At 54.1% G+C, this 9301-nt stretch overlaps 1 protein-coding gene across 1 annotated transcript in view; it reads left to right on the plus strand.

Moving 5' to 3' along the window:
- The window catches only part of AJAP1 (adherens junctions associated protein 1), a 32882-nt gene extending 28251 nt beyond the window's left edge, over positions 1 to 4631 (plus strand). The window contains exon 6 of the mRNA XM_062013080.1: positions 4056 to 4631. The gene's annotated coding sequence lies outside the window, so the exon portion shown is untranslated. The remainder of the gene's footprint in view (positions 1 to 4055) is intronic.
- The last annotated feature ends 4670 nt before the right edge of the window (positions 4632 to 9301 follow it).

The raw sequence follows: 9301 nt of genomic DNA on the forward strand, positions 1-9301 counted from the left end.
TCCAGCCTTCCTTGACTGCAGCTTGCTCGGAATAGCCTGTTTAACATTATGTTCAGCTATTGAACACAGGAATATAATTAGATTAGAATGGAAGGGAATAAAAAGTTAATGGTCTCGGCTGTGCTGGGGGCTGGCTGCGTCTGGGCAGCCCAGGTGAGCCGTGTGCCTGCCTGCACCGCGGCGAGCAGGGAGGAGAAAGCCAGAAGCAAGGGTTCAGCTCTCTGCCCACCAACGTCTTTGCCCACAGGGTCTCTCTGGCGTGACTCTGCCCTGTGAGAACCTCTCCTGCTCAGAGGGGCTTGACCAGGCAGAATGAAAAGGCTTTCACTCCCCATCTGTTAACGTTCACATGTTCATATGTTATGTGTTATCATGGCTGCTGTCTCAGGGGGACAAAGTGTGCAGGTCCCTGGGGGGTGAGCTGATCTTAGTGAGCAGGGGCAGTGGGAGGACAGACAGGGAGGTTCTAAGAGGCTTCTCAGCAGCATGTGCAGGCACTGGCTTCAGAAGTCAGCCAGCAATCGTCCACGGTACCTTTTCCACCATGAGCTGTGTAGTTTATGGGGTCTGTCCATTGGCTTAAAATGCTTTTTTTTAAACCCACCACCACCAAAGGCAAGGCAGTTACACTTGGTTACCGTCAGCAGCTCTCATACCTGAAGGAGAGGAAAGGGGAATGAGCCATGGGAACCTGGTGCAATTCCCACTGCTCCTGCTCCAAGGTCCTGTGAAATTCTGTTCCAGAGACCACACCCTGGTCGTCTCCACAGGTTTCTTTAAATAGTCTAAAGCTGCTCCATTATGCCTTATTAAACCCTTGAAATTCTCATTGACCCGTTTTCATGAGATCCACAAAACACGTATTGATGCGCTCTGGAAGCATCTGTCTGAGTCATACCTGGGGCATTAGCTCTGTGGTAGTGTTTCAGTTGTTTGTACAGTTCTGAAAGCTGATGTTTGGTTTCATTAATGTTAACAAAATCAGATTAAGCCAAACCCTGTTCCCTGCACGTGTGACTGCGTGTCCTGGCACCAGGGTGTTTGTGGAATACTCGTGCTTAAGTGGGACATCAATTAAAACCAAGGTGACCGCTGCAGATTCCTGCTGTATGTGGGGAGTGATGCAGAGAATGTCACCACGGCACAGGTAACAGGAGAAATTGCCCTTGTCCCAAAATGGGGTCAGCTCAGATGCTTTAGAAGTTCAGGAAAGGTCAGTGAATACTTGTTAAGGGTTCCCAGAAGGCTGCAGCCGAAGGACGTGTCGCAGCGGCGTTTTGCCTGAGCGTGTGTGCGCCAGCTGGGACGTCCTGCAGACAGAATGAATATTGCAAGTCTCACATGTCGTTGTGTAAGGCAAAACCTTCCGAGAGCAGATGGTGTGGCTGGTGGTACTGAGATATCTCCCTGGTAGATTGTCCCCTGTCGTGGTGGTGGCCTCGTGCTGTCACTGGACAGATGCTGCTAAGTGCAGGAGGAGCGTTGGGACTGAGGATGCCTTTCCAGCTCTCATTCCTAGAGGGGAGGTTGGTGGAGAAGGAGATGCAGCTGCTTTGGGCTGCACCCTGTCTGGAGGGATGGCTGTTTTCCTGCCTTGCTTTTAGGGTAGCAGCAGCATAGCCTGAGGGTGACAGCTGATGTCGACTGATGCAGAGGAAGAAGGATGCTCTAGAGCATGCCGAGCTTCCCAGCTTGAGGGGTTACACTCAGCTTTCCCCTTTCTCTTGGTGTGTGCAGAGGACAGAGGGGGCATGGAGGAGTCAAGGGCTGTCCCTGTTCAGCAGTCACACAACCACGGGAGAGGTCAGAGGCTGCACTGGCCTCTGTGATGGAAACCTCACTGCTTGGAAAGGCTCAAAGCACTCCACAAGTTTTAATTGATGGCACTTCACAGCTCTTAGCTGACTAATAAGCAAATTAGTACTACCAAGCATGTCAGGTCAGAGCTGGAGGCACAAGACGGACGGCGTGGCCAGGGCCAGGGATGGCAGGGCAGATGAGCACGGGGAGGCTGGCTGGAGCTTAATGTCTGCCTCACATGTTGCACTCCATCAGCACTGTGCCAGTCCCAGGCGTCGTGCTGCCTAAATGGCAGTGTGGCATTTGAGGGTGCTGGTGGCATGGGAGGGCTGGGCCGAGCAGCGAGCAGATGTGAGGGCCGGCGCTGCAGAGCAGTCCCCAGCACAGAGAGCTGCAGGCAGGGCTGAGGCAGCGTCAGGAAAGCTGGTGAAGCTCATCCAGTTACACAGTGAGCAGATGTTGCTGCTCTTTCCTGGGGTCAGATTCATCCCATGCCAACAGGAGCAATGGCAAGGGAGCCGGTGCTGCCCCCGAGGGCCACGGTGCTGCCCACGGTGAGCAGCTGCCGGAGCTTCCCGCAGGTGCCTCTGCCAGAGCACAGGTTGGTAGATGGATATGGCACCAGGAGCCTGCAGCTCTTCCTCCCAGCATGGGCAGTTCTGCAAGGCAGCCCCTGCACAGCCACAGCAGCATGGCCCAAGGTGGGGGTAGGGGCAGAGCAAAGCCATCAGTGCCAGTTTGTGCCAGGCAACTCAGCGAGGGATCACCTGCACAGGGCTACGAGAGACAAAACTATCTGTGCCCTGCTGCTGGCAGGTGACAGAGGAGACACAGTGCAGGGGAAGGGGCAGGAACAGCCTCCGTGGTGCAGACCAAAGGGTGAAATCTGCCAGAGGCTCAAGTGGCTTTGGCTGGGTACCAAGGCAAGCCTGGGGCTGCTTTGGTTTGATTTCTTACTGGCTTTGGGGCTTTCTGAAATTAAGTTTGAGATTTTGCGTTCTTCTTGCCCTTAATCCCACTCTCTGTGACTGAAAAACCCCATGGAATGAGATTATACAAAAATCTGTAAGGTTGATCAAGCACTGACCTACTTTGCACAAAAGAGGCTATTTGGAATGCAATATCAATTGTACAGCCTGTGGTGCATACATTAAACAGCCTGCATCCAGAGCTGTGCCAGTGGTGGGCACCGCTGCTGGGGAGTGGCGAGCGGAGACCCGCAGCTCGTCCTGGCACGGTCACCTTGGTCTGACCCCGGCTTTGGCACGAGGCACTTGGAATGTACAGTGTTGTATGGTAATGCCGTGCTGTGAACGCAGCCAGCAGCTGCTGTGATGGCCCCGTTCTGCCTAACAACAGCAAATGGTCTGTATTAACATTAACAGATAATGAGTCATCCTAAGAAATCCAGGCTCGTCTTCAGAGGAACAGCAGCAGTCCCAACACAGCCCCGGTGCGGGAGATTAAGGACTCTGTAAAATCTGTCTCGCTAATTAAGACTTCAGCATTGTTCTTGGAGATGGTCTATATTGGGCATCTGGCTCAAAAAGGAGGCTGAAGGAGGAAGCCTTGAGCAAAAAGCATGTTGTGTTTTAAAATGCTGATGCCCAGCTAGTCAGAGGTCATTGGCTGGCGGGAGAGTGTCACGGGCAGGCTCTGGGCAGGCTCTGAGCACTCCTGGATGGGCTACGGCTTGTGTGGCTCCATGTGAAGTGAGGGGAGGAATTATCTTCACACAGAGGTTTAGAGATCACGTAGGGAGAGATCTTGCAGAGATGGCAAATAAATAGCTCAAGAGGAACTTCCTTAGGATCCCTCATTTGGATGCTTCACCGATACCCTCTTGATTTCTGTAGGGCATTTAACGTGAGAAAATCTTGTTAGTGCTCATCATCATCATCATCTCATCTGCCAAAGCGCTCGCCGCTCTCAGCCTGAGTGTGAGAAGCTCCAGAACGCAAGGATGCTCAGAAATAAATCATGAGGAGATGGAAGTGTGCAGTAAGACGCACTGAAGCCTCTTAGTCACTCCCACTGCTCGCCAAAAGCATCCCCCACCCCCACTCAGAAGGCTGCAAATGAGCTGGAGCGGAGCTTCTAAGCAGCGGTCCTGTCCCAAAGGCAGCTTGGTGCTGGGGAGGGGGTGTCTGCGCTCCATAGCCCCGCCTGGCCACAGCTGGAGGAAGGGGAGGCCTCTGGGCGATGTGTTTCCCTGTCACGGTTTAATCTTTGTTGTTCTTCTCGTCCTTTAACAGGATTCCATTGGCGAACCTGTAAAAAATATTCAAACAAATGGGTGACCTGTACCTACCATTTCTGTTTACCAGTAGGAGACTCAAAGAGCAGCGTTCTATGGGCCAAATATATTTTTATAAAGATGAACACGCCTGTAGGTAACTGCAATTTTCAGAGGAAGACAAACGGTGCGAGAGGAGGATCCCGTGGAGGAAGAGGAACCGGTGAGAGGGGAGGAGCAGCGGGGCCTGGAGGGACTGTGACTCTGAACCTGTGCCAATAATACCATTATGTGCCATGTACCGATGCAAAGACTTCGCGAGGGAGCCGAAGCCGTGTCGGTAACGCCTGGAAACGTGGTGGAGGACGAGTGGGGGTGTCTCTTCTGGTGGGGTCATTCATCCCGGTCCATACGCATACATACATACATACGAGATGTGTAGAGAGGAAATATATATATATATACACACACAGACACTTTTTGTACTGTAGCAATTTTTGAAGCTCTTAAATACTCATTTTTAAAGACGATGTCATGGGCTAAAAGTCTCCTTTCTTTAACATGCATAACACAACCTAGGTGAAACGATGGTTTTCTACTTTGGCAGCTTGCCTTTCCAACCTATATGTGTATATAGGTAGACATATATACATATAGATACGTGTGTGTGTGTATGTATAAACATATATATGTATGTATACATATATATCTCTATAGTTCTGGTGGTTGTTGGAGATGCTTTTCCGGCCGTGGTGACCTGGCAGCCCAGGCTGTGGTGCCAGCGGGGCTGCCCGTGGGGAAGAGGCTTCCCAAAAAGCAGACGGAGCTTCTTCCTGCTCCGAAGGGCCGGCGGGGTGCTCGGGGAGGTGGTTCTGCGGCGAGAGGAGAGTGGGAGGGGGCTGCAGCTGGGGTTACAAGGATGCCAAACTCCCAAAGGCTGTTCCTGCCCGTGGGGCACGTGGCTGTTGGTGGGACTCGGGACAGCCTGTGTCTGCCCTGCTGCATTAGGTGTGATGTCTCAGGGTTGGCCAGGGACAAGTTTTAGGTGTGGGCTTTCAAAGTCTTGTCAAGAGAGACAAATGTCAGGAATGGGAAATGGGTATTTTTTTTGGAAAATGGCTTCTAAGTTGGTCAAATCTTGGTCAGTGCTTGGTGGGAAATGAGAGGAATGAGCCCACTGCCTCCTGAGCCAGCCCGAGGCCAGTGAGCTCTGGGAGCCTCTTTCTTGCCCTGCTCTCCTGGTCTGGGCTGGATCTGCCATGGCAGGAGGTGCAGCCGCTGCCCAGAGCCACGGGGATGGTTCAGCAGCGTTAACAAGGGAATTCAGCCCAGGTCTGCCGAGGTCACGGCGCTCCGCTGGCTCTGCTTTGGGCTGTTGCTCTGGTGACATGTCCCGTCGCCCATCCTGATGCTGCTAGGGGGGTGTTGTTGGTGGGTGCTGACCACCACGCTGGCCCACTCACAAGCCCCCCTGTCCAAGTCTTTCCACGAGTCAGGTGCTGCCATCAGGCCGTTCAGTGCCACGTTGTGCCCCTCCAAAGCGGCACAGCTGGGAGAGGCGGCAGTGGGCTGGGGTGTCCCAACCTGCCCAGGGTCTCACCACAGTTTGCTTCTGCTCTTCAGCACATGCCCTTCTCCAGGCCTGGGTTTGCCCTCGCAGAGCATGCCCAGGCAAAGCTTGCAGAGGGCTCCTGGGCCTGCAGACCGCCCAGTCTGTACCTGGGCAGCAATGACAGCAGAGTTCAGACCAAAGTCCTCCAGTTCTTTTTGTAAACTGCCCTTCGTAAATACTGGCCATTTTGTTTTAGACTTGTCCAGATAGACATTCCTACTCCTCCCCTCATTGCTCAGCTCCATTTCTTTATTGTAATGCACAAGCATTACCAAGGTGGAAGCTGCTGGTGTTGCCTGTGGCCACGTGTGCAGCCTCTTAGTTCCGTGTCCTTTCCTGATGGAATTGCAGACTCTGGATTATTTCTGCTGAGTTTTTTGAAGCTGTGCCGGGGAGAAGTCTTGTCTTTCTCATCTGACCTGACAGTTACCTGCAGACCTAACCCAAACACCTCTGAAGGCTTTGGCAACATTCCCTGTGACTCCAATGAGCCTCGAGCATCACCTCGGGTGCATTCTGCACCAGGGTCGCTGCTGACCAGCAGCCAGAGAGGAGGAGGGGAGTTCCTGTTGCTCCTGGACAGGTTTTAGTCCATGACCAAACCCATTCCCTCTGTGTAGGTGGTTTCTCGTGAGCGCTGAGCCGGATGGACACGGGCAGCAGCAGAGATGTGTGTCCCCTGCCTGGGTTTTGGTGTTGGGGGGAATTTGACAGGGCTGGGTCCCGTTAGGCTTCTGCAGTGGAGCAGAGATCTCTGGTTTTTGTTGTTTGTTTTTCCAAGAGCAAAGCTTCCCGTGATGGGATCTGGGCACTGGGCAGGGCAGTGTCTCCTGGGCAGCACTTGGTCTGGCGTTTCGGGGTGTTGGGTGGGATCCCTTGCAGGGTGACCTCCCAAAGCTTGAGCCTTCCCTGAGAAACGTGGGGGGTGTTTGTCCTTGGGGGTCTCGGGGCTCTGCCTGTGTGGGGTCGGCGTCTGGGAGCTGTGAGGCTTTGGGCTGCAGCGGTGCAGCGATCCCTTGCTTGGCTCAGCAGTGCCCAGGGCATGTTACCCTTGCTGGCACAGGTTTTGAAGTCTCCTTCTTCATTTGACTTTGCGGGCATCGATCTGCTCCAGCTCGGGAGCTGCATCTGTTGTGCTTCACCCACTGATCTTCCAAGTTATTTGTCTGTGCTGGCTGCACCCAGTAGCTCTTGCGGGTATTCCAGTGTAATCTCGATCCACAGCCCCCTCATCCCCAGCGTCTGGAGCATTGTTCTGTACTTGTGCATGTACAGAAGCTGCTGCCTGAAGGAGGGTTGTCAGGAGAAGCTGGGGGCTGGCAGCACCATTGCTGAGGCATCCTGCCCCGAGCCCAGCACCTGGCTCCCAGGAAATCCCCCATGGAGCTGGGGACAAGGAGGAGGAAGCATGTGTGTGTTTGTGTGTGTGAGGGAGAGAGAATGAAGGCAAATAGCTTTGACCCCAGGCAACGGGAGCAGGTTTCTGATGGCAGGACTTGCACGTGGTCTGCAGAAGGACACGGCCTGGTCACCGAGAGGTGAGTGGTGAACCAGGGAACAAAAGTAGATGCACAATCTTCCCTTATTTATAAGGACCAACAGCACTTGCACTTTATCAGAGAAATCCTCCCATCCCTATGCATGCCAAGCACACCAACGAGGGACAACTGCCAGGAGGAAGGAAAGTGGGAAGGAAGAAGGGAAGGGAAGGGCCGGCGCTGCGAATGTGGCGATGTATGAGGCAGGATCCTACGGTCCCAGTGGCTTTCACAGCAAAGAGAAGTGAGCTGTGCTGGTTTCATTCCCTGCTATTGACGAGAGGCAGAAAAAAAGAAAGAAGTGAAAACATAAAGTCACATTTTCATGGAATAGACTGGTTGAGCTGATCTTTTTACGCCAGGGAAGAGTCAGGCAAGCTGACGTGGCCCCTCCCAAGCTTTGCCACGTTTAGGGCACAGCACCTTGCCCTGAGGTCAAGATGACGGCTGTAGATGGACATTGCCCTTTGCCAGACACCACGCTCCATCCCCAGCCTGCAGGATTGTGCTGGGGTGCCCTTGGCTTGAGCCAACCCACAGCTCCTTCGGCAGTAACGGGGGAGGTTTTGCCAACGTTTGTGCCGTCAGGTACTTTGAGTCAGCCAGAGCTGCTCACCCGAGCTGCAGGGCCTGGCTCCTGTGTGGAGACAGAAGGCACTTACGTTTGGAGAGCGAGGGGTTTTTCTGCTCTCATTGCCAGCGCGGTCGCGTTGTGCCAGTGGCAAGAAAGGTGCCACCATGGAACACAGCCCCGGGCGCTGCGGTGGGTGAGCCGTGAGCAGCGTGGCAGTGCCGGCCCTCGGGAGCATCCCCGCTGTGCCCAGCGCAGTCCCCTGGCCCCGGTGCTGTGCCGGGGAGCCGCAGGCACGCGTGTGCTGGGGCTTGGTGGCCGGGCAGCGTGTCCTGGGGAGCGGCGCGGCGGGTGCAGCCCCGAGCAAAACGCTGCGCCCTTTCCTGAGGAAAACAGAGCTTTTGACTGTGTTTTGTTTCGTTGTGGATCTGGCAGCTTGACACAAGGAAAGTTTCGCTCCTTGCTTTGCTGTGAGCTTCCAGACAGCCGCTTCTTGTCGCTTTTCAGTTCATTTTATGGATTTCTTAGCCCCTTGGTAGTTACTGAGCAATGCATCACGGCTGCTGAAAGGCTGTCCCATCCCCCAGGCCTGCAGTGGTGTGTCCCTGTGCTGTGTCCTGGCTTAGGACGAGCCCTTCTTACCACCAGCCTCTGCAGGCAGCCAGCAAAGCTGTGCTGCTGACACAGCGGCAGCTCTGCTCCCCTGGCAGTGCAGAAGTTGGCTCTTCCTCAGGCTTTTCAGCAAGCCCAGACCTCCCCAGGGCTGGGTGGGACCTTCCCTGTGCCCAAGGGAGCTGCAGACTCGAGGCGAGGGCTGCTGGCAGGGCTGCTCACCGTGGCCAGCACTGGTGGGCTCACACTGAGCTGGTTTGGGGCTCCAGAGCTGAGCTGCCGTGTCACAGCAGCTCCAGTACAGCGGGCAGGGTGGGAGGTTTGGCACTGCAAGCCCTGGAGTGTCCCAAGGGCAGCACGGCCCTGGGACACCCCCAGGCACCCGAGTCGTGGGCAGCTGCCCGTCTGTCTGTCCAGATCTGATCGTTTACCTTCACTCTGTCTTCCGTGGCGGCAGAGGGGCCGTGTGGGGAAAGGCAGCGTGTTCCAGGTGGCCTCTTCTCCATTGGCAGCTCGATGTGAGGGAAGGCTGTTGGGCTAAAATGGTAGTGAAATAGTAGATATTCTACACATATTCTATATTTTGTAAAAAAACCCAAAATGTGAAAAAAAAAGGAACTAGAACCAAGCTGTATCTATCCTCTGTCAGCCCTCCCATGCCAGGATGAGCGTGGTTGGAACTGTCATCCAGCCAGGTATCCCATCTGTACGCGACCTCTTCGAAACCAGCAGGAACTCCCTCAGCGTCCCCCAGCCCGTGGGTTTGGTCTCCAGATCTCCTGTAACGCTTCTCACCCATTTCTAAGGATTACTCTCAGCGTTTGTAGGTACATTTTTAATAGTGTCACGAGTGGAGATGATATTTACTTTGAGGAAAAGTGTATGTTGCACAAAAAAAACCCACAGGACAAAATGTACACTAAAGGCACAGA

Source organism: Colius striatus, chromosome 21, assembly GCF_028858725.1.
Source record: "Colius striatus isolate bColStr4 chromosome 21, bColStr4.1.hap1, whole genome shotgun sequence".
In the NCBI taxonomy this organism is placed as follows: domain Eukaryota; kingdom Metazoa; phylum Chordata; class Aves; order Coliiformes; family Coliidae; genus Colius; species Colius striatus.